General features: G+C 38.6%; 1 long non-coding RNA gene across 2 annotated transcripts in view; it reads right to left on the reverse strand.

Moving 5' to 3' along the window:
• Positions 1–1,146: 1,146 nt before the first annotated feature.
• Positions 1,147–26,570, reverse strand: part of LOC127571733 (uncharacterized) — a 35,318-nt gene continuing 9,894 nt past the window's right edge. The window contains exons 2-4 of one of the 2 annotated variants that reach the window (XR_007956504.1): positions 25,017–25,127; positions 24,848–24,918; positions 1,147–3,210 (exon numbers count right to left, since the gene is read on the reverse strand). This is a non-coding gene — a long non-coding RNA (uncharacterized LOC127571733). Of the gene's footprint in view, positions 3,211–3,930; positions 4,207–24,847; positions 24,919–25,016; positions 25,128–26,570 lie in introns of both variants that reach the window. The other variant, XR_007956503.1, reaches the window with a different exon arrangement.

The following is a 26,570-nucleotide window of genomic DNA, read 5'->3' on the forward strand; positions in this document are numbered from 1 at the left end:
ATAGACAGAGTCTATGGAGGGGAGGTGGTTTCCGTGATGTGCTGTGTCCACAACTCTCTGCAGTTTCTTGCAGTCCCGGGCAGAGCGGTTGCCATACCAACCCATAATGCATCCAGATAGAATGCTTTCAATGGTGCATCAATAAAAGTTGGTGAGTGTCAAGGGGTACATACCAAATTTCTTTGGCCTCCTGAGGAAGTGGAGGCACTGGTGAGCTTTCTTGACCATGGCATCTATTGTATGTGGTTGGACCAGGACAGGCTATTGGTGATGTTCACTCCTAGAACTTGAAGATCTCAACCCTCTCGACCTCAGCACTGATGATGTAGACAAATGCATGTGCACCACACCCCTTCCTGAAGTCAATGACAGGCTTTTTTGTTTTGCTGACATTGAGGGAAAGGTTGTTGTCATGACACCATGTCACTAAGCTCTCTATCGCCTTCCTGTACTCCGACTCATTGTTGTTTGAGATACAGCCAACTACAGTGGTATCATCTGCAAACTTGTAGATGAAGTTAGAGCAGAATCTGTCCACGCAGTCATGAGTGTATAGGGAGTAGTGTAGGGGGCTGAGAACACAGCCTTGTGGGGCACCAGTGTTGAGAATAATCATGCCGGAGGTGTTGCTGCCTATCCTTACTGATTACTACAGACTTTGTGTTGGGCTGCTGATGAAAGTGTAAGATGGTGCATCTAATGTATCTTCTGGAGTGACTGTTGCATGCAGTACCATGAGGCTCTCCACAACAGTGACTGCCATGCGCAACTCAAATTTGACAATTATTTAAATTTTGAGAACATATAGGGAGTCTTTTTGTGGAGGTTGTTGCTTATTTATCGCACCAAGTTGATAATGTGTTTCAGAAAAATAAAAATGGCAAAACAGTGCAAGAGGCCTTAATTTTGATTAAAAATTTAATAGTTTCATCAATTCTATTCAATCAGCACAAAATATATCAGTTTTTCAAGAGGGAAGTAGGCGTGAAATGTAGGTTGATTCGTTCACATAAGAGAATGTTCTATATTTGTACCAATGTGTAAATAATGTCAATACAGCAGAAGTATGGTCGCAGTAAATGAAGCATAAAGTTCAGTTATTTCTTTAGTTTATTGCTCAGTAAAAATAAGTTCCAAACTATTAACATTTGAGAGTCCATGCAACATCATAAATATCACACTCCAATATATTGAGCTGTCAAGCCAAAAAATACAGAAAGGATCCAACAATAACATTGCCATAGAAAGGAAGCTGATCAGAGGTTACTGCCACAATTTTAGTACCAATGACTGAAATGAAGGGAATCTGGACAAGGTGGGTCCATTACAAGAAAGCAAGAAGAGCAATTTCCTAGAAAAAAAGCTATCATTAGTTAAATCAATACTAACTCATCTTTAAACTACCATAGAACCATAGAACCATAGAGCACAAAACAGGCCCTTCGGCCCACCATGTCGTGTCGTCCATCAAACCACCCTCACACTACCTAACCCTTTCCTCCTGCATATCCTTCTATAAGTGAAGCAATAACATATCTGTAATAATTGGAAGGAGCAATGCAAATGAGACAAAATAATTGTTAAAATTACTGACGGATGTTCTTAGAGGAAAGAGCATTTTGCAATATGCAAAATTGCTTCAGGTTCAGTCAGTGATATGTAGGCCAGATAACTCCAGCACCTTACAAAATTCCTTTTCTGGTAACTAACTGCAAACTAGGATAAATAAAGTTCAATATTAATGCTGTGTTTTAATAATAAGGAATTATTATTAAAGACTTTGCTAACATTTCTCCTCAGAGCTTAGTCATATTTTTAATTACTTGAAGCATGAAAATCTGTGTCTGCAGATGCTGGAAGCCTGATTATTAATTTTAATTATTTATTACTAACTGCCTGCTAACTGAATTTAGCTGGCTTCTTTAATTTTTCATTTTAACAGTTTCTTTCTTTGTATTTTCTTATTTCTCTGACTCTTCACTTTATTTTTTTGCTTAATTTGGTTTCTCTTCAGCGGATTAATTTTTTAGCCTCTCAACATATTAATTTATTCTGCACACCACGATAAAACATGAAGCACTACTATAGAAATTCGGGTGAAGAGTTCTTGGAATGTCCAGGAATAAGATCAAAAGGAGGCTAGAAACAGTCACAGTGCTCCAAAGAGGAGAACTGTGAGCCAGAAATGACCTCAGTCAAATAAAACTGCAGAGAGCAGCACACTGGTCAGATTTGAAGTGCAGAATTTGTGGCAGATAGAATTGGAAAATTGGTTGTAAAAGCATTTATTTCATTGCCATATTATACTTCAGTACTCTCCCCGTTGAGTAGCAATATGTGGTATGAAAAAACTTTGAGAGATTGTTATAAATAATGTTAGACATTGATCATAAATACGGCATTGCTGGAGTATAAAATCTAGTGCTCAAGGGGCTCAAAATCATCATATGAATTTGGTACAAGTTCTGAGAAACTGCCGCTTCCTGCTTGATAGGAAGTAATAAAACACAACCAATGGCGGAAACCTGGAGGCATGCCTTTACTTTATAATGACTGTTGATTTGTGTATTGGGGTTAATCAGCACAGCTGAGTTACACTGAGCTGTACACCAAGAAACAGAACATGCACCCCAATAGGTCTAGGATAGACTGACATGAACCCCACCCCCGCTATCCTGCCTAATGAGCAACTCCTCTAAAACTGACCTCAGCCCCTCTCCCACAACCAGTCCCATCTACCCTGACCACAAATGCCTCCCCAACCCACACAGTAATTCACTAAGGCATTTGCAGAGTACAAGTGCCTAGAAATTGGTGTGCCAAATTTTCATTGTATCCAGCACTAACATCCATTTGAGTCCTCTGTTCAGAATTATGAAATTGGCCAAAAAGAGATTTGAAACTGAGTGAAGTGGTTTACACCCAGTAACAGGAGCTAAAAGGGGACCACACTCACTTTAGCACAGCCGCCGACACTTGGTTGTGCATCTATCACAGCAGGCGTCAGCTCTTAAAGCAACATTTCCCAAGTGCACCATGGAGGAGAGAGAGAGGCTGCAGGGGAGAGGAAGAAAGTTACACAATTTATAGAAAGGGAGATTGAAGTCCTTTTAATGCCAGGATGGATGTCTTGTGCACCAGTGGCTGCCAGGGCAACTGTCAGAGAGCATGGTGGGAGGCAGCTGAGTCTCTTCTAGGAGAGAGAATTCCCTGCAGTAAGGAAAAATGTCATCATAAATTTCATGACAAGACCATGCTTTTTCATGATGACTCACACAACACACACACTCTTCTACTTTAGCTCCCGTCGTCATCCCACTAGTAATGTTCGAACTCCTAAAACATTCCAAAGGAACAATAACAAAGAGGTCACACTATGGTCGTCATTGTTTAGGCTACACATCAAACAATAGGAGGGAGCCACCTGCACAGGAGGAGGGTCCTCTGGATTTCAGTGCCTGTTTCCAAGAGAGGAGACCATCATTCAACTAATGAACAGAAGGGCCACTGAGACCTAAACCCCGCTAAGGCAAGTGTGATCTTGCAAGTAGGTTCAGTAACAATGTGATCATTCCCTCCCTTTTGACACAATATCATCTGTACTTCTCATGGACTGATTGCTGCTCATAATGGACATAGAGATGCTACCCTTAAACAGCTTGCTGTTCTCCAATAGCACAGGAGTCCTGCATGTGAACAACTAGGTGTTCTGCTGAAACAGAGGGATGCTGCATGTTAGCAGACTGTTTTCCTGCATGAGTGGAGAGAAGGCACCCTTGAACAGATCACTCTCCAACAGGAGCAGACGTATGGCACATGGGAACTCTTCTCTCTTCCCTCTCTCTCTCCTAACTTGCAAACCCCTTCAGCAGAGTCCTGTTCCAAACGTGCAGAAAAGAGTGAAGACAGCAAGGATTACACAACACACACCTGTGATTGGGACTCGTTAGCTGGCTCGGAATTTGTAACAATGGTCGAGTGCTCTTAGCGTGGACAGATCAATGTGCCATTGTCTATCCAGTCCTCTGAGAGGTCGCCAGGTGTGCAGATTCAGGATATTGATGTGCTCCATCATTAAGGCACTAAGTCTCCTCCCACTGTGGCTTCTCAGGCAGCACACTCATTCATCCTGACTGCTCTTCCAAATAACCCCAGGGCAGCAGTCTGAAGCTGGAGCAACAATCTTTCGTGAGTCATCAAAAGTATCTGGACAGATGCAAAGTGAAAAGGAGGAGCCTGCTAGCAGACAGACTACACAGAGGACACACTGCAATGTAGTCCTAGGATATGGAAATCCACTTACATTGTTGTGAAGTGGGAAAGGCACAAGTTTGTTAAATTTCAGACTCAAGTTTCTGAGTTTTGACCTTAGATTATTTGAGTTTTGTAGTTATAAATGATTCTAAATACTCTCTTTTAGTGTAAATCACATGCTTCATTATGCAAAGATAAGTAACGCTGAGTGGCAGCTGCTGGCATTTCTGCAAACCCTGACATGCTTAGCTGGAATGATTGCTAATGGAGTGCTGTCAGCAAAGTCACCACCGTCAGGGCTAGCAGATATACTGACCATTTTACACCCGGCACTGTGGACCCCCCAGAACAAACAGCCAAATTTAGAAGCATTATTACAAACAGAATATGTCAAATATTGCAGACTCATATCAAAAGATTAAAAGTAGAAGATATCGAATCAAAAATAAAACCCACCCCTACTTTCTTTCTTTTCTTTCGTCATTTTCAAAACTTTCTCCCTGAACATCCTCCTTTTTGTTCAAGAATCTGATCTGTTCTTAGGCAGATATTTCATGTTCATGATGATGGTATTTTCAGTGTTCATTATTCTTTTCTTTCCATGACTTTAAAAACTGTGGTCAAGCATTCCCTTTGCACCATTTTCTCTTCACATAATTCTCAGTCCTTATGTCTTCATGTGGTTCATTAGTTTCAATTCCTGTACCAACTTTTTAAACCTTTTCCAAAGCACTAATGTCTCTCTGTGGTGTCCAAACTTGAATGAGTAAAGATTGATGACTTAATCATCATACCAGGTCATAATATTGTACCATATCAAAACTATTGGACCAAATTTGTTTGGATTTACTTCTACACCCTTAGCATTTTAAACACTTGGGCAATTACTCCACTATTACCCAACAGTTTTAAGAGTTGGTCAGCACAACAACTCAATCATTTTCCTCAGCTGTTCTCCAATGGCTATTTCTTAGCTTAGAGCAACTTGTATTCAGAACCATTTTACATTAATATGCTGGATACTTTTGAACAACATTCTGTATTTTTTATTAACTTAAATATTCCACCTACCTTGATCTTGTTGAACTTTGTAGAAAAGATTCAGAGGAATGTTGCCTGACTGGACAGTTTGAATTATAAGGAGAGATTGGGACTGTTTTCCCTGGAGTGAAGGAGGCTGAAGGGTGACCTTACAGAGGTTTATACAATTATGAGGGGTATAGATAGGGTAGATAGTCACAGTCTCTTTCCCAGGGTCGGGGAAGTATAAGACTAGAGGGCATAGGTTTAAGGTGAAAGGGGAAAGATTTCTTTCTTTTTCAACCTTTTTATTAGTTTTCAAATTAATACAGATTAATATATAACATCAATGTTTGTACATGTAATACAAAGAGATCAGGAGAACAATCATGGCATAGATAATCATACAATAAAATATAAAAAAACCCGTAGATCCCACAATCTCTTAGTAAACGAATATAAAAGAAAGGAAAGAAAAAGATTTATTATATATATAAAGGAAAAGAAAGCAAAAAAATCCCCAAATCAATAATAAAAATTATAAACAATATATCAAACCAAACTAAACTAAACAGAAAAAAAAGACTGGGCTAAAATTTCTCAGTAGAAACAGAGCAATATTATGTCGTCAACTCCGTTCCTCTAAATTGGAAAGTTATTGAAAGGGGATCTATATCATGTGAAAATATTGAATAAATGGACTCCAAGTATCTTCAAATTTAAGCGAAGAATCAACAGTACCACTCCTAATTTTTTCCAAGTTTAAACATGATGTAGTTTGAGAGAACCATTGAAAAGTAGTAGGGGGTATTGGATCCTTCCATTTAAACAAAATGGATCATTTGGCCATTAATATAACAAAGGCAATCATACGGTTAGCAGAAGCAGATAAATGGCCAGACTCTATCCTTGGTAATCCAAAAATTGCAGTGATAGGATGAGGTTGTAAATCAATATTCAATACATTTGAAATAATGTTAAAAATGTCTTTCCAATATTTTTCCAAAAGAGGACAGGACCAAAACATATGTGTCAAAGAAGCCACATTCGATTTACATCTGTCACATATAGGATTTATATGGTGATAAAAACGGGCTAGCTTATCTTTTGACATATGGGTCCTGTGAACTACCTTAAACTGTATCAAAGAGTGTCTGGGGGGAAAGATTTAAGGGCATCTGAGGGGCAAGTTCTTCACGCAGAGGGTGGTGGGTATATGGAATGAACTGCCAGAGGAGGTGGTAAAAGTACAATTACAACGTTTAAAAGATATTTGGACAGATACATGAATAGGAAAGGTTTAGAAGGATATGGGTCAAACACAGGCAAATGGGATTAGCATCTTGGTCCACATGGATGAGGGGCCTGTTTTGGTGCTGTATAATTCTATGAATCTAAACTATGAATATTCATTATGAAGGGATCTGATCCAGAGTGCTTTATTGGACACACTTGAAATTAATGACAATTGGCACTGATTTGCATCAGTTGTTCCCTATTAGAAAGCTATGCAACTATTTAATTTAACAACTTCATATTGGGTCCTCTAAGCTTTAAAAACCACTAATCCCTTGAAAGAAGCTTAATTTACAGCTCTGTTCTCTTGTACATCAAATTCCTTCACCACAAGTTCAGTGGCCATAACATTAACTGCTTGGATGCTATGCTTTGGGATTCTCACCTTAAAATTTGTGTCACTTGTTCTAATACTTCCTTCTTTGGTTTGATGTCAATTTTCATTAAGTACTCTGGGTTGGTTTACTATGTTAAAGATGCAATACAAATTGTTGTTGTTGTTCTTCTTCTTGTTAGCAAATCAAATACAGAGTGCAAATACATTAGGGTGTAGAAAAAGATATTTTAATGCACAACAAGAGAGGATATAATCTAAAACCCAAATTGTGAGCGGGAACTCTGCGTCCACAAAGCACACCTCTGGCACTTGTGGCAAAGCCTCCGTGCATACATGTTCACATACAGAGGCTGTTGGATACTCTTTGGTGTGTGCAATCAGTGTGCAATGCATGATTGATGTAATTCTTCTGGTTTCAATGTGTACAAAGAACTTTATTCATACACAAGATTACCCTACGGAGTCAACATCATTCCACGGATGGACATCTGTCCTTCATCTCAGCTGGGCACATATAGGAATACTGTCACCCTCACACATAAATCTCATAGCTGCACACTTCACTAGCTATTCAATTACAATAACCATATCAATGGTACATTTTGGAAAGTCTAATAAGGGTAGAACATACACAATGAATGGGAACCTTGCCAACTTGACAGTGCTTTGTGCAGAGGCTGGAATTCATCCTTTTCAACATGACACATTGGACATCTAAGTACACACTTACAGCCAATCATGAATGCAAATGCAATGACCAATTTCTCAATCCCCTCTGTAGCACAACCAACAGCCATCCAATGCTGCAGCGAAAGCTTGGACTCCTGCTCTGGATATCAGGCTATAAACAATACCCAGGGGCTTCACAGCATTAAAGCAATCGGTTCTCCAGTAGATCAGCTTCCTAAAGATCCTTGGCAGATATGGGCTCTTGCTGGGAGCCCTTCACCCCCTCCTTCTATTTCACTCTGCCTGCCTTGGTACTAGCAGCGGCCAAGGGAAAGTCTATATCCAACCATGTCTGTAAGCAAGTGGCCTATGGATGAGTTTCAAAATGCCAAAAGGTCTTCAGTATCTGTCCAATTAACCCCTGTAGATTAACAAAATATTAACCAAGCATAGCAAGCTTCCAAAACTTACAGAATCATACAACAGCTGAAAGAAATACATCAACAAACTTAACGTCATTTTCTTTATCTTAATAAGTGTGGCGGTGGGTATATATTCAAGATGCCAAGCAGGATCTTAGCTCTGCAAGGCTAAAGGGAGGTTCAGCTGCAAGCTGGACCCTGATGACCCTCGTAGCTCTAGCATCAAATCAGTAAACTACACTGATCGATGTCATGAACTGATTCCTTTGCACGTATTTTGGTGAATGAGTCATGGACATCAGCACCTACGACAACATTGTCTGCATACTGTAGCTTAATGACTAAGGTTGGAGTGACCTTTACCAAGATTGTGTCCACTGTGCTTCATATTGTTAATGTGCACATGCACTATTTTGAAAATTTAAGGGCCCGTGTAATGTCTGTAAAGGGAGTCCAATTTCACCTTCAAAATCATGTGATTTTGTCACCTAATTAGAATTTTATAGAAAGCACAAATGAAAAATTCCGCCTGAACTGAATATACTTTTAAACCATTTCTTTTATATAAAAACATAAACAAATATGCTTTATAATATAATATATTAAGAATTTTGATGCATAGAGTATCCAAAAGCCTCAGAGAAGGAAGATCCTTAATACCCTCCAGGGTTAACCTAATTATTTCCTGAGTGGGCCAATTTATGTTTTTGCATCAATGAAGATATGAATCAATGCTACGGTATATCATTTGAAGCTAAGACTTGGACAATGAGTTTTCTCCCTTACACCTGTTTCCATTTTTCACGGCGGAAAGAACATTCTGTACCAAAGACCAAGGCACAAAGAGCATATCATGTGCCTTTGTGCCTTTCCATAACCTGATGCCATTATAAGTCCAGAAGTTGCTGGGGATCTGAGAAAAACAAGTTGATCTTATCCTGTCTGGGAAGATTACCAGCAAGGACTGCATCCAAAATTGATGAAATGAATGAGGAAGAATTAAGCAGAAATCTGTAGCAGTTTTTGTTCCTGTAAAGGTGGTATTAAATCACTAGAGCATGTGTAGCAGTTTGTGTAACACTATTACAGTGCCAGCAACCCGGGTTCAATTCCGGCCGCTGTCCGTAAGGAGGTTGTATGTTCTCCCCGTGTCTGCGTGAGTTTCCTCCGGGTGCTCCGGTTTCTTCCCACATTCTAAAGACGTACGGGTTAGGAGTTGTGGGCATGCTATGTTGGCGCTGGAAGAGTGGCGACATTTGCGGGCTGCCCCCAGCACATTCTCAGTAATGCAAGAAGACACATTTCACTGTGTGTTTCGATGTGCATATGACTAATAAATAAACATCTTATCTATGTGGAGACGAGACACAGAGAAAGAAGCCTTCATTTTGTAAAGTGGGTGTTTATGAAGTCAGAAGTGCAACACTTACATTGAAATAAGAAGTCAGGACAACTGGAGACTGCAAATGCATGCTTCCTTATTTCTAGCACATACAAAAGAAATTATCCACGATTAAAGCATTTCTGATTAATATAAGTTTTCTGCCAAAACTGCACATGCAGCGTATGATCTCAATTAAAGTGAAATTTAATTCTCTGCAGCACGAGTGCCAGATTCATTCTGCAATTTCCCCTTTGTTTGACTTGGAAATTTCTTGACAACAGATTTTTTGGTACAATAATAAATCACATCGCGAGTGAGAACTTCCTGCACAAGGTACATTTTTAAGAAATCTTGCATTGGCTTTGCTTTTATATTGCTACAACTTAATGAAATTTAGAATGGGTAATTGAAGAGTAACAGTTTCAGGGAACGTTTGAATGGTGATGTATGAAAATAAAGAGATTGTTACCTCCTGCCAAAGAAAACTGTTTTAAAGTAGAATGAAATATAACTGAATAACCATGCCACTGTCATTACCTCTGAATTTAGAAAAAAATAGGAAATGTCAAAGGCACACAAGAAAAATAAGGCCTGGTTTAATGATTCCACAAGAGAGGGATAATCAACATCTATCACTCTGTCCACAGGCCAAGTATACATGGCATTTATGGAGCCACATGTTTCCTTTGTTTTCTTGTATAAACTTTTAGTGTAAAATTGTGTTTGTCTAATAAAACTAGTTGATTCTGCTTTATCCCCGACAGTATATAGTAATAGAGGTATGTACTTTGATGCAGCACCACTAAAATCATTTGTGGTTAAGAAAAAGGAAAATTGTTAGGAGCCAGTTCTGTTCATTTTGTATCATGGCAATAGGCAATCCAATAGAAGGTTTGCTTTCATATCATGAAACTCACAGAGCTGAAGTTCCATTCATCATGTGGCATTTTGTGTGTTCTTTTTCTTCTGCTTTTAAGAAACCAATTTCCATACTAGGTAGTGAAAACAAACAGGCAAATTCTGATAGAAAGCATGATGTGCAGGTGGCTTAATGTAAATCTAAACTGTCAATACACTGCAATATATTTCAGTGGGAAACATCCATTCAAAATTTTAAAGACGTGTTATTGCTGCAGTTGTTTGCAATTACTTGGCTGAAACTGTCTTACAAAAATCGGGGAAACATACATTGCTGTAATCATGGTTGATGTTAAAAGACCATCAGTGTGCGGAATATGCAATGACTGGCTGAATATTGCCGCCGGTTCTGCAAATTACACTTATTTTAACCTGTTATTATAGTCGTAGAACTGGCTTGCTGCTTTTTTGATTTCTTCTGCCTTAATAGTAGTGAGGATCATTGATTACAAATACTCCATGGAGGCTAATGTCATCTCCTGAGTCCTAAGAAAGATTAAAGTATAGCTGTATGTCAACAATCCAATGGAGCAACAAACTGGAATTGTGATCAAGTCGATGAATATGTTGGAACAATGCAAAGAGGAAATTAATTTTATTGTAAATGGAAGTCGAAAATGCTGGAGACATTCAGCAGATCAGGTAGCACCTGTGAAAGGAGAAATGATTAACGTTTCAGCTCTGGGACACTTCATCAGAAATGGTAAAGAAAGAAACCAAATCATTTTTCAGTAATAGAGGAGATGGGGGAGGGATGGATAGAACAATGGAAATATCTCTGATAGGTTGAGACCAAGTGAGTTAATGTAGCAGTTTGCTTCTTTGTTTGTGTAATGTGTGGCTAATATCAAGGGTCTGGGAAATGCCCAGTAGACCAGACTATACAAATAGAGAAAGAAAAACCAAGCCAGAATGATGGCAGGCAGAAATGGCCAGACAGAATTAGTTATCTAAAGTTGAACAATTTGATACTCTGTTAGGAAATCTACAATGTGCCTAGATGGAAGATGAGGTGCTGTTCCTTTAGCTTGTATTTGGCCTCAACAGTAACAGTGCAGGAGGCTATAAACAGAGAGACCAGAGTGGGAGTGGAATGGTGAATTGAAGTGATGGGCAACTGAAAGTTCAGGGCCACTTCTGCAGATTTATTGCTGGTGTTCTTCAAAGCAATCACTCAACCTGCATTTGGTTTCTCCAGTGCAGAGGAGACTACATGGTGAACACCAAATGTGGTACACTGGGTTTGAAGAAGTGCGAGTGAATCACTGCTTCATCTAGAAAGACAATTTGGTTGCTTGATAATGGGAAGGGAAGAGATGAGAGAACAAGTGTTACATCACCTGCAGTTGTATGGGAAAGTGCTGTAAAACGAGGAGTGGCAGGTGAGCAGTGGAAGAGTGGACCAGGGAATAGTGAAGTGAGCGTTCCTTAAAATGCTGAAAAGGGAGGGGAGGGGAATCTTGCTGGAACTGGCAAAATTGTGAAGGATGATCCATTGAATGCAGAAAGTGGTGCAGAAAGGATGGAGAAAAGATGTTTGTTGCGGCACTCAATGTAGTGGAGAATAAAGTGGAACTGAGTATGTGGCAGCTTTGTGATGGGAGTCTGTTGGTATTGTTGTAGACAGAGGTCAAGAGCATGCATGTGTTGACACCAAATAATAAAATCAATTTTATTGTGTGAAATTTGTAAAAGAGAAGCACCTAATTTGTTGGAGCTTGGAAATACTGCTCCAATTAAGAACAAGTCTGATAAAAACTTTATTTTAACCAGGTATTTTTCACATTTATTTTTAATTTAACTTACTTAAAGAAGGACTTTTTCAGCATTGCACAGGAGTTTCAGCCTATATTTTACACTCAAGACTCTTGAGAGTTTTGAACCCATGGCCTTCTGACTTAGAAGTGAGAGTGCTATCCACTGAGCCAAAACCAACACTGATATTTTTCACTCCTCAAAACTACTTGCACACAAGTGTAAATATACAGATACAAACTATTAGAAAATTTGATGGTAATGCTTTAAATGGTTTCAAATGACACATCCTGTTATTTTGAAATGAATGAAAGGTGGAAATTGTCAAGGAGTGCAATGAACTTTGAATGCATTTGTGAGGTGTTTTGTGTACATAATAAAGTTGCACCTTCTATTGCATACGGTTGGACTTAGAATGCTCAGGAGCTCTTAGTACAGTCCCTTGATACTTGTATGAACAGTGACACTAAGGTGAAGGTTTCCACATGAACCATTATGCAAACAAACTGGTACTGTCCAAGCAAGCAGAGTATAATGGAGATATAAAGTGGTAGTTATTATTATGTATAGAGTTCTAGTTTAAATAACCTGAAGAATTCAAAGCAACATCAATTTTCACTTAAGAAGAATTGTTTCTGTGGTTAGAAAATTCAATTGACTCCAAGGAAGCATTAAACTAGCATTTTAATAAAAACAAAATGATTATTTTACAGTCAATGCTGCACTGTTTTATACCAAATATTGATTGTTGATGTTCCAAGAAAAAGAATTTATCATAATTTATTCCCTATTTATATTCATAATAAATGGGTTGGAACAGCATTTGTCAGAACCTGAAGTCATCAAATGCTATTTGATCTAATGGATAAAAGCTAATTAATTTATTTTTTAAAAAGTGGAAGTTCTATGTAAATATGTAAACATAAGCAACTTCCAGGCCTTCTCTGCAGAACAATGTGTGGACTAATATAAAGGTAGAATAGTTTTGCAAATTTTAGAACCCTTGGCTATGCACTCTGGGACTCTTCAAATGTATGTGGCATTACTCGCGGACAGAAGATTCATATCTCTCTACGCAGATGACCTGTTACTTTATACTTCTAATCTGGACGAATCTATCCCCGCATTACTATCACTACTAGATCAGTTTAGTGTTTTTTCTGGCTATAGATTAAATCTTAATAAGAGCGAACTTTCTCCATTGAATATGCAAACCCCAATTTATAGCCAATTACCTTTTAGATTGGTAACTGACTATTTTATGTACTTAGGTGTTAAAATTACCAAGAAACATAAGGATTTATTTAAAGCTAATCTATTGCCTTTAATTGACCATGTTAAACAATTATTTACTAAGTGGTCTCCACTGTTTTTATCATTGGTAGGCTGAATTAATGCGATTAAGATGAATATTTTACCAAAATTTTTATATTTATTTCAAGCGATTCCAACTTTTGTCCCGAAATCTTATTTTGACACTATTGATTCTAAAATTCTTTCATATATTTGGCAGAATAAAAACTCAAGGTTAAGTAAGAAATATTTACAAAAACTAAAAAAAGATGGTGGTATGGCCTTGCCTAACTTTAGATTATATTATTGGGCAATTAAAATCAGATATTTAATTTTTTGGGTACAAGATTTAGATGTAATTCAATGCCCCAAATGGGTACACCTTGAGCACCAATCAGTACTTGAATTTTCATTAGTTTCTATTTTAGGAGCTTCACTCCCTTTTGCACTTACCAAATTAAGTAAACATATGACTAACCCAAACATACAATACGAATATGGTTTCAATTTCGTAAATTTTTTGGATTGAATAAATTTAACTTGTCAAGTCCCATTCAATCTAATTTTTCCTTTCATCCATCCAGAGTTGACTCAGCTTTTTCCATATGGAAAAGGGAATAATATGTTTTCGCGATCTATTCACTGATGACTGTTTCTTGTCTTTTGAACAATTGTCTAACAAATACAATTTGCCTAGATCACACTTTTTTCGATATTTGCAGATTAGAAATTTTTTAAAAGCTACTATACCCTCTTTTCCGACACCTTACAAAATTGAAACTACGGAAAAAATTTTAGGTCTTAATCCTTATCAGAAGGGCTTGATAGCAATAATCTATGATTTAATTATGAAAATATGTCCAGAATCATTGGACAAAATTAAGAATGAATGGGAAAGTGAACTCCAGACATCTATACCTACAGAGACATGGAAGAAAATTCTTCATTTAGTTAATACATCTTCAATGTGTGCCAGACACTCGTTGATACAGTTTAAGGTAGTTCACAGGACCCATATGTCCAAAGATAAGCTAGCTTGCTTTTATAACCATATAAATCCTGTATGTGATAGATGTAAATCAAATGTGGCTTCTTTGACACATGTTTTGGTCCTGTCCTCTTTTGGAAAAATATTGGAAAGACATTTTTAACATTATTTCAAAAGTATTGAAGATTGATTTACAACCTCACCCCACTGCAATTTTTGGATTACCAAGGATAGAGTCTGGCCATTTATCTGCTTCCGCTAACCGTATGATTGCTTTTGTTACATTAATGGCCAAATGATCCATTTTGCTTAAATGGAAGGATCCAATACCCCCTACTACTTTTCAATGGTTTTCTCAAACTATATCATGTTTAAACTTGGAAAAAATTAGGAGTGGTACTGTTGATCCTTCGCTTAAATTTGAAGATATTTGGAGTCCATTTATTCAATATTTTCACATGATGTAGATCCCCTTTCAATAACTTTCCAACTTAGAGGAACGGAGTTGATGACATAATATTGCTGTTTCTACTGAGAAATTTTAGCCCAGTTTTTTTTTCTTTTTTTTGTTTTGTTTGTTTTTTTTGCAATTTTTCTGTTCAGTTTAGTTTATATTGTTTATAATTTTTCTTATTGATTTGGGTTTTTTTTCTTTTTTTTAATTTATATAATAAATCTTTTTCATTCCTTTCTTTTATATTATATTCATTTACTAAGAGATCATTGGATCTACAGATATTTTTATATTTTATTGTTCTTTATGATTATCTATACCATGATTGTTCTCCTGATCTCTTTGTATTACCTGTATAAATATTGATGCTATATATCAATCTGTATTAATTTGAAAACTAATAAAAAGATTGAAAAAGAAAAGAATAGTTTTGCAAAGATTGTAATGTCAAAATATATTCCACAAAGAATAGAAAAAATCTTGAGAAAAGTTAAACTCCCAGAGTTGTAAATGACAACATCCCTTGTGAACCATAAACCAGATATTGCAGTCTAAAAATAGGGGCATGAAGAAGAATTTTACCAATGGAGGAAAATATGGCTTCAGAGACTAATAACTATTTTAACTAGACCTCAAATGGTGGAAATTCATTTTCAGTCCTGAAATTGATTGGAGGTCCAACAGAGGTTGGGTCTGTGGTCTCAGCAACATTTTGCTGCTGAACAGCAACATCAATTTGGTCTCCAGTGACAACTCACTGGTTCCACAATAACGAATTTGGCTTTTGGCTTCCTTGGCAGCAGTCCTCATCTAGATCCAGGATGGGAAGGTAGGGATTGGGAGGGGGAAGGCATACAATCAAGATCAAGGTGTACGAACAAGATGGCTGGGTGGGGGCTGCGGTTGGGGGGTTGGGTAGATGCAAATGGAGACAAGAGATGCTTAAAGCATTGTAGTGAAGTAGTTATAATCCTGGAACACCAGTCCTGAAGTCCCTAGTTTAGTAGTTCAGAAAAATTGAGCTCACATCCCAATACATCAGTTTAACACAAAAAGGCATAGAACATAGAGAAGTACAGCACAGTAAAGGCCGTTTGGCCCACTATATCGGCATCAACCATGATGCCACTCTAAACTCACCCCATCTGCCTGCACATGGTCTGTATCCCCTTATTACCTGCTTGTTCAAGTGTCTATTTAAATGCCTCTTAAATGTTGCTGTAGTATCTCCTTCTACCACCTCCCCTGGCAGCATACTCCAGGCACCTATCACTCTATGTGTAAAAAAATTGCCTCACACATCTCCTTTAAACTTTCCCTCTCTCACCTATGCCCTCTAGTATTTGACATTTCCACTCTGGGAGAAGGACTCTGGCTATCAACTCTGTCTATGCCTCTCATTATTTTATATAATTCTATCAGGTCTCCCCTCAGCCTCCAACGTTCCAGAGAAAACAATCCAAGTTTGTCCAACCTCTCCTTAAGCTCTAACACTCCAATCCATGCAACATCCTGGTGAACTCCTTCTGTGCCCTCTACAAAGTCTCCGCATCCTTCCTGTGATGTGGTGACCAGAACTGCACACAATACTCCAAATGTGACCTAACCAAGGTTTTATACAGTTGTAAAATCTGATTAAAAACCTGATTGCTTTATGCAGTTGGGATGAGTCCATTTAGGACATACACATGGAGACCATCAGGCAAGATCAAATGGCACACAGAGAAGCCCTTGACCAGATGTTGTGTTCTACTTTTGGCCTTACTTCTGATGTTACCCTGGCCTCCTGACAGGTGTCCAAGACATTTATCTTTTCCCAGATAAGTTGTTCTTCATGATTGCTCCTATATTGACTTGGTACTAATGTCCCCAGGGTCGCCAATCCTTCACCCAACCTCCTTTACCCATCCTGATCATCTCCTGAACAATAAATCCACCACCACTTCCAAATCAGTGCCCTCAAGGTCAAACCTATCTGATTAAACCAACTTCATCGATTATTTGTCTTCCCCTGTCTCTCCCGATTGCCTTGATTCTCTCTCAACACCACAGTCCTATCAATCTCCTACAGTAATCTACCACCACTCACCCCCAATCTGCTTCCAATCTCACTTCCTTTGTAATCTCTCCTTTCATAATGACAGGTTCCAATGGAGGAAAACTATTGTCTGAGGCCTGTAACATGAGTACTACTATACTGCACACAACATTTTAGGTTTCATGCATGATAGAATTTTGTGTCCTGGAGGCCATGCACAAAACTAGCACAGGTCACACACATAACAGAATTTTACCATGCCTTTTCAGGTGTATAATAATCTATATGTCTGCAGGCCCCACCAATGTAGTTGACTCTGAAGTGTTGAGTCGTATTAAACTTGGAACAACTATGAATGATCAATAAAATTGCTTTGCCAGTGATTCCCAAATCCAGAGAATGACTAGAGGGTTTCTGACATTCAATAACCATATTTAAAATAAAACTGTTTTGTAGGCAGCCTTTGGTATTTCTTTAAGGATCATTGCTTCGGCCACATTTAAACATGGCTAGACATAGATTGTTCAGCTATGACTGATATCAGGCAGTCCAATTTTAGGCAAGATGCAATAGGCACACTTTTTCAGGTAAAGGCCTTGGATGGATAAACTGAAATTTCTGACAAAATAGGAGGTGCATCTCCAACATGGAATACATACACACATGCCATCTGAAGGGTTGGAGGTATCTGTTTATCATGTGTCATGAGGTTTCTAGATCTAATTAGAAGGTGAGATACTTTATGCACATACAGAGCAGTGCACTGGACCCTGACTACAAGGGCAAATGTTGTTAGTATGTGCAAAGGCAAAGGGCTACTGCTGTCATCGATTTAAAATGCTACTTGTGTTTTATTTTTGTTTAATTTTAACATGTTTAATTCTGAAGACATTAATTCTCTTCCTCTTCCTCTCCTATTCATATCTATACCTATAGAAACTCTCCCCACAAAGAGCAAAATTATTTTATACTACTGTACCAAGAGCTTTGCCCTTATTTATACAAGACAGAAATCCAAGTACATGACATTTCATTAAAAGCACATGAAATATTAGAACATGTGAACAGTAACAGTTATTAAATTCTTGTGGCTAGGGATTGGGCTGTGCTATTGTCTGGAACATTACTTTTACTTCTGGGATCTGACTGTAAATTGAGCTCAGAAAAATTGCACGAAAGCCTCTTTTCATTATAGGCCATAATGAATGACGTTGAGGTTTGAATCTCATTACATTTCCTAGTAAATATGAGCCCAGAACTCCAAAATTGCTTGCAATTTCACCCTACTTTGTTTAAAGTTGAAATTTACACTCATTGTCAATGTGGAAAATGGAGACTATTGTTAAGGGGAACTCATTTACAAGGTATACGAAATAGGAGCAGGAGGATGTGTTCCTCATCCTCCATCACATGACTGCTCTACCATTCAACATCTTGGCTGATCCCCAACCTTAGCTTCAAATCCACTTCTTGTCGATCTCCATATTCCTTGATTCACTTGGCATCCGAAAATCTACCAACCTCAGCCTTGGATATATTCAACAAATGAACACCGACTGTGCCATAGACTCACAAATTTCAAACATTCATGACTTAATGAAGATGGTTTAGTTTTGTTCTGATGTGTTGCGCTGTCCCAGAAGTAGTTTATTCCACTCATCTGGATCCACCTTTTGCTTGCCATCTCTTGCCCCACTCCTCCCCCCCACCTCTTTATACTGGCTATCTCCCCTTTACCCTTTCAGTCCAGATGAAGGGTCCAACCCAAAACGTCAACTGCCCATTTCCCTCTACAGATGCTGCCTGGCCAACTGGGTTCCTCCAGCAGCTCCTTTTTTTCTCGCCTTTATTCCACTTCATTTATATCTTGTAAACGTGAGGTATAAAAATTAAATAATGTTGTAATGTGTAAAAGTGTCCTTCTGTATATTTTTTACCCCACCCCATTATTCCCAGTAACCCAGTTTTTGCTTCACATTTGTCTCCTTTGCAATTATTTCCATTCAAAACCACAATTCTTTTATCAGCTGGCTTTGACCATTCCTTCCAGTCCTTTTTGGAAGAAGGCTTCTCTTTTATATTATCATATTATTTTATGTAATACTTTCCTTATGACATAGAAACCCATTGAATCTACACCAGCTCTCCAAGCAAACCCATAAATCCCATTCCTCCCTATTATTTTCCCTGTAACCTATTCTCTCACACTTTCCCATTAGCACCCTGCGGATTCTCCCATTGGCCACCTACATTAAGGGTAATATAAAGTAGCCAATCAACCTAACAACCCACAGATCTGTGGGATGTGGAGGGAAACTTGAGGACCTGGGGAAACCCAGGGTCACAAGGAGAACATGCAAACATTGCATGTGCAGCACCAAGGTCAGAAATGAATCTGGGTTGCTGAAGTTGTCAGATGAGGGTTGATTGACAATTGAACTTGAATAGTTCTATGCTTAATGCGATTGCAATAGTTTGCACCTTTAGTTTTATCTAAGAAAAAATTCCAAGTAATTTTTTTAAAATCCCTCTTAACTCTCATTTCTTTGTCTTTAACTGTAAGACAGCATTATCTGGACTACAGACATCTTAACATTGCATGTTAGCCAGCAGTTGGAATTTGATTTAATTTTCTTATCAGAGATCCCTGTGCCCCTGCCCTCCCAGCTAGTTTTGATCTGATGTTTAGTTATCAGAATTTACTGTCCCTGAGAAACAATATTCAAAGCCATCCATGGCTCATAATCTGGCTTTAAATCCAAACTAAAATTTCCATCAGACCAATTCAGAACTCCTCTCCCATAATCCACAGAACACTAAAATAATTCCTTTTCCTTGTTTATTTCAACTTCTACTGCAAGAATGCCTGGGAAAAATGAAATTACTATATTTGATTTAGAATCCAGCCACATTCTATACTCGTCCTTAACATAAAATGCTTTGCATCTACTATGTGGGCCATAATCATGTTTAGACAATGCTGATATATTTAAACATACCACATTTCTATTTCATTCCCTCTAGAAGTTGCGTGATGCGGTTAGCTTAAAATGACAAGGGATTGGTAGTCAAATTGGTTGAGGTCACAGTACTTCACAGTACTTTCCTGTTGACGTTTCTGTGCAGGGAAGATGGGCTTATTTCACTGACTGAGCTGTGGAATACTTGCTATTTCTGCAGTTCCAAGCAGAGGCCAAATGTCATTTGTTCTGATTGGAATACATCCCAAATGTGATTCCGCCACATGTTCTGTATGGGGAAGACTGCACTCTGCCAAGGAGTGAGATGCAATTTTTTGCAGCTGTACTAGTGTGCCTTTTGTGTGCAGTCGTTTCTCACCAATCAGAAGGCTTGGCTTGGCTTGGTTTGGACTGGGTTCTACACTGGCTAATGGTCAATGTAGAACCATTGCCATCCTAATGGCTGTAATTTGATAAATCATCAGAACACATGTTAGTGTGATCCCTCTTGGCTCCAGCTCCTTGAACTGTTAACCTGATAAGGAAAGGTAGCATTTGTGGAGCTTACACAAGGATGTGGAGTTCTCCATAAAACATCTTGATTGCCTTTGCGCATTTTTTCAAAGCTGAAATTTATTGCATAATCTCTTAAATTTCTCCCTCCCTTTCCTTCCTCATTAAACAATAACACTGGCCTTGTTCCTAGACTCCCACAGATTTTCTCTGCTGCCCAAAGAACTTATTTATTGCTCATCCAGAAACATGGTTAATAAATTAAAGCAGCTTTCCCATTAAGCAAAGTAATCAAAATGTTCACCGGCTTCATACTTATATCCATAAATATAAAATATTGAATATTTAGTAATTAAACTTCTTAAATAATGGCAAGATGCAAATCATGCTCATCAACCAATGAACTTGCTACTTTATGTTCCTGAACAGTTCCTTACTTCTGAAACTGATAAAGCAATTGCAATCCAAGTAATATTTTATACCTGATAATATTGTTGCTTCAGCATCCTATGAACTTTGTACTTCTGCTTCATTTTCACTTTCTCCCCTTCATCTGCGAAACTGTCCCCTACCATCTCACTAGCCTATGGCTGGTGGAAACAAGTGCAGACGCTCAATTCCGTCCCATTATTCCATTGGTCATTTAGCCAAGGGTACATTTGTCATTCCTAGAATGAAAATCATGAACTTGCACCAAGAAACAGGATTCAGAACTGTGATTACAAATACTCCAGATATTAAGACAGATTCTCTCCACAACAAACAAGGATATTTACAGCACCCATCATGTTACATATTTTACACCAGATACAAAGGCCAACAAAGGGTCGTTATTAGCTTAATTTTACTATGGAGCATAGAAACAGAACATTCAGCCCACCTAACATATATTGGAATTCACATTCGTCCAGGTTTTCCCCAAAGGATGATTAAACCATCAGCCCCGATCTCACTAGGCCTGTTTCCAAGTTAACAAGTGAAACTGACAAGCTTCATTACTTACTGTCTCTCTCATCTATAACAATGAGAGCAAGTGAGGTGAAAGAATCTTACTGATAACTTTTTTTTCCAATTTGAAGTGAAATTATATAAATTAAAAGATTCCTTTTTGTCCTGGTTTTGCACTAAGAGCATATTACCAATGGTTTGTTCTAGATCAAAGCTAAATACATCTCCAATAATTCAAGCAAAGATCTGTTGAAAGAGTTCTTTTTGGAAACTCATCACAAAGATCCGTTTATATATTTGTCTAGCACCAGCATCACTACACATCCGAACATAAACATCCACAATAACAGGGAAATGTCCTTTGAGCTTATCCATGGTACAAATTAGAATTACATTAGAATCGTAGGTCAGGACATAGAATATAAGAGCTGGGATGTTATGTTGCAACTTTACAAAACACTGGTTAGGCTGCACTTGGAAAATTGTGTGCAGTTCTGGTCAGCAGGCTATAGAAAGGATGTGATTATGCTTGAAAGTGTGCAGAGGAGATTCACCAGGATGTTGCCTGGATTGGGGGACTTTAATTATGGGGAGAGATTGGACAGGCTGGGCTCACATCTCTGGAGTGAAGAAGGCTGAGGGGTGACCTGATATATGTCGATAAGATTATGAGAGGCATTGATAGGGTAGATAGTCAGAATCTTTGTTCCCATGGTAGGGGTATTAAAAACAAGAAGGCACAGGCTTAAGGTGAGAGAGAGAAGCTTTAAAGGGGTTCTGAGGTGTATGTTTTATTTACACAGAGGGTAGCTGATGTCTGGAACTCGCTGCCAGAGGAGGTAGTGGAATCAGATACAATCATTATGTTTAAGAGGCATTTAGACAGGCACTTAAATAGGCAAGGCATGGAAGATTACAGACCTAATGCAGGCAGATTAGTGTAGATGGACAAAAAGGTCAGCCTGGACCTGATGGGCTGAAGGGCTTGTTTCTATGGCTCTATAACAGAATCATGTAAAGTCTTTCCATTAAAGCCACTTACTTATAACCAAATGTTCTGGAACATGTTTCAGACCTCTGTTGCAAGGGTTCAACCAAAGAGGATGCTGTCATTTACATGAGTGGGGTTAGAAAAAAGACCTTTTAAAGCACTTCAGCTCACTTAAATCATTAATCCTATACACTAGACATTTCTAAATTTAATTGTGGTCAATTAAACCCAATATTTATTAATACTAGTGGCAGGTGTTTTCAGCAGCAGTTCAAATGGTTGTCTAGCAGCATAATCCTATCTGCAAAGGCATTTACTCTGAACTCATGTAAATCACTAGTATAAACAAGCCCAAATAATTCCATCTGCATTTGGCAATTTGTCGTTACTTTTGGGTCCATTTTCCCCGTTTGTCTTATAGATGAAGTTTGCAGGAAACGTCAAACCCAGTGATTGATGGTTTAAGATTGGATGCATTCACTTCAGGCTTTCATAAAATAAGACAGCTGTTGGAAGAAAATTTCTTCTTAGAGCTGGAAAGATTTGAAGTTTTCCATTTCTTAGAATGTTTGCCTGATGAAAAATTTAAAGTTACCAGAGAAGCAAGGAAGAGTGTATGGCTATTGAAAGTGTCCAGAACTGATGAGTTAGGCTATTAACGGCATATGCAACAGTTGTTACTGAGCTGAAATACTTGCACACGACTTAACCAATCCTTGCAGAACTTAATCAGTTGTATTTCAAAGTTGTTCAATGGAATGAGAATTGAATGGTACAAGACAACAAAGGAAAGACATTGAGCTTAATTTTACCATGGAGGTACATTGGAATCACAGCCTCAAACAGGTAATTCAGCCTGCTTATTTGGAGTTCACATTCTACACTGCCCAACCTACTTACTTAACCTTATATTTTATTCTCCTTTATATTTACATTCAGTCTCCGGGAGAAACTTGATGTGAACGGGTTGGTTATCCATTTTACATCATGCTCAATTCAATGGAAAACAAATATTAGTCTCCTGACTTCTGTGGCAGCAATGATCCTTTGGCTTTCATTAGTCATTTTGAATGGTTATACTAGAGCTATATAAACAGCATAGGCTTTGTATTGGGTTTTATTGGTTGCAGAGTTTAGAGTAAATTTTAATAATCTTATTCTAGTTTGTTTCAATACTTAGAGTCATAGGGTAGTACAGCATGGAAACAGGCCCTTCGGCCCAACTCATCCATGCCAACTATGGTGCCCACCACGCAAGTCCCATTTGCCCGCATTTGACCCATATCCCTCTAAACCCCTCCTATCCATGTACTTATCCAAATGTCTTTTAAATATTGTGATTGTACCTGCCTCAACCACTTTCTCTGGCTGTTCATTCCATATACGCACCACTCTCTGTGCGAAGAAGTTGCCCCTCAAGTCCCTTCTAAATCTTTCACCTCTTATGTTAAACCTACGCCCTCTAGTTTTTAGTATGCATTCCCTGGGAAAAAGTCATGTGTGTTCACCCTATCTATGCCCCTCATGATTGTATACAACTCTGGGTTACCCTTCAGTCTCCGATGTTCCAATGAATAAAGTCCTAGTCTGCCTAACCTGTCCCTGTAACTCAGACCCTTGAGTCCTGGCAGCATCCTCTAAAATCTTTTCTGCACTCTTTCCAGTTTAATGATGTCTTTCCTATAATAGCACGAGCAAAACTGGACAGAGTACTCCAAGTGTGGTCTCACCAACATCTTGTACAACTGCAACATAATGTTCTAACTCCTATATTCAATGCCACGACTGATGATTCAAAGCCAGCGTGCCAAAGGCCTTCTCCAACACCCTGTATACCTGCGATGCTGCTTTCAGCCAACTATGTACTTATACTCCTCAGTCCCTCTGTTCCACCACACTCCTCAGGGCTTGAACATTCACTGAATAAGTCCTACCTTGGTTTGACTTCTCAAAATGCAACACTTCACATTTATCTGAATTGAAAGCCATTTGCCAATCTTCAGCCCACTTACCTAGCTGTAATTTTTGATAACTTAAGTGACTTCTGTTAAGAATACATATTTTAGGAATAATCTTCTCATCCACTGGTGTTAAAACTTGCTGCTTATCAACTGTGTGTCACAACCTCCCCACTGCTACCTCCGCAGCCTCTCAAACTCATTCTTTGAGATATACGTTGATGAGCCACAGCTTCAAAATGTGGATTTGAGACACACTCTCTTGTCTTAGGATGTCAACAGACTGCTCCTCCAGGACTAAAGTGAATGAAAATAATGTATGAATTAACTACAAAACTAAGCTTGTTTTACAATGCCTGTATGTGATGATCCTTCTGTTACAGATGCTATAGGGTGGGGAGTATTATGGCCAGCATAGAAAAGCTGTGATCATATTGAATGTCAGGGCAGGTTTGAGGGGCTTGGTGGCCTACTTCTACTCCTGTTTCTTTGTGCTCTTGTGTTTGTTATTAGATTAATGCTTAGAAATTACAAGCTCAAGTTCCACCATAGGGAAATTTGAATTCATATTAATTAAATAATGGAACAAAAACTACAGCTATGTTGACTATGAAACCATTAGGCAACAGTAGAAACCTATCTGGTTCACCTTTGTCTGGTTTGGCCTTTCTGTGACTCCAGACCCACAACAGTTCCAGCCTTGCAAATCTTGCCCATATTCTGCAAAAAAATATATGCCAGTGGAAGTGAGTATGAAGGTCATCAAGAATAAAAGTAGGATGGCTTTCAGCTTAGGATAGGCATGTGAATTTACTTACCCCTACTTCTGGTTTTAATTACAAGAAGATCTAGGGTTGTTTCCTCCAGGCAGTTAAAGAATTACTTCTTGGGCCCTTCTATAGTCAGATGAACCAGTATTATGTGCCATGCTGCAATGCATTGAGATATGGCAAATTAAGTCAGTACATAAACAACGACGGACATCTGTCTAAATTCAGCCCACCTGAGTGACAGCAAGTAAGGATTTATCTTGCAACTGGGATCTGTCACAGTGATTTGATGTTTAAAGATTTATCTTGCAACTGGGATCTGTCACAATGATTTGATCATGACATATGGGAGAATGGGAAAGCTTTCAATTATAAATTGCAACTTGAATACTTATCCTGATGAAGCATGGATATTCATGGGTTGAAAGGAAAGAATGCAAGGCTGGAAGAGGACTTGGCAGGGTGAGCAGTAAATGTGGAACACATCAATGGGTATGTGGACTTTCACCTCAGGACATCTATCTGGCACATAGCACAGCTGGATAGTTGTAATCTGCTAGGTTTCTTAAAGAAAGCTGCCTTCGTCATTCCTATGACCTGGTCCTGCTGAGCCCCTGGTTAGTTTTGAACTTGGCAACAACCTCCTGTCAAGTATTGTGCACTGCCATCTTGTGGAGAGGTTACCTGGAATTGCACAACTTCTTTGTTCCCACTTCATGCAGCAACACATCTACTCTAAGGACTGTCAGACAGGGGAGTGGGTGCTGCTCCTACCACCACTCGCCACCACTGTGGTTGGTTTTATTTACACTTAGCCTGCTGTCTTGTACTTCCTATATATCCAATGCTATGCTCATTCATCCTCCACCATTCTACATGCCCAAAAATATAAGTAGCAAGGGCAAGGGCTTTGCCCCTTGCTCACATGTCATCTCTGTGCATTCTCACAACACCTGAAATATTCAGGGGCAATCACAGCAGAGATACCACCAGGAGCATTAATGAGCACTGCTTCATTGTACAAGCTGAGGTTCAAGTCCCAGACTAGGTCTTGGACTCTACTATATCCCCAACATAGAGCGTGTTGTATCAATTTGTGCAATGTATGTTTTACAGGGAGGATTATAATTGGAGGCAGAGACATCATCTGATAAGTGGAGGAGAGGGAAGGAGGTTCTGCACAGCACATTGCAGCCAGAGGCCAGGGAGAGTCGATAAAGCAGCGCTTTCATTGCTATCCTTTGAAAAGTTAGACAGAGCCCTCCACTTTAACTGTCCTTGTTACTTCCTTAAGATTGCAATAAAGAATAATGAAACCAGTCTGCCAGCTGTTATATTAATGATCCACAGACAATACAGAATTGGAAACTGCTCTGAAAAGGTCGCAAGACAATTTGCAAAATTCTATGAAGGTGGCTAATTTAATGTGAACACAATAATTACCACAATAATTACCTTGAATTTACTTCTCACCTTGGTAATTTTACCAGCTGAATATGGGTTTTTCTGAGGTAGTTGATAGGATATATGGGACAGCCAGAGATCCTGTTAAGATAAGCTCTCAAGTTGAAAGTTCTAATGTGTACAATTGTGAAGAAATCA

The sequence above is a fragment of the Pristis pectinata genome, chromosome 6, assembly GCF_009764475.1.
Source record: "Pristis pectinata isolate sPriPec2 chromosome 6, sPriPec2.1.pri, whole genome shotgun sequence".
Classification (NCBI taxonomy): Eukaryota; Metazoa; Chordata; class Chondrichthyes; order Rhinopristiformes; family Pristidae; genus Pristis; species Pristis pectinata.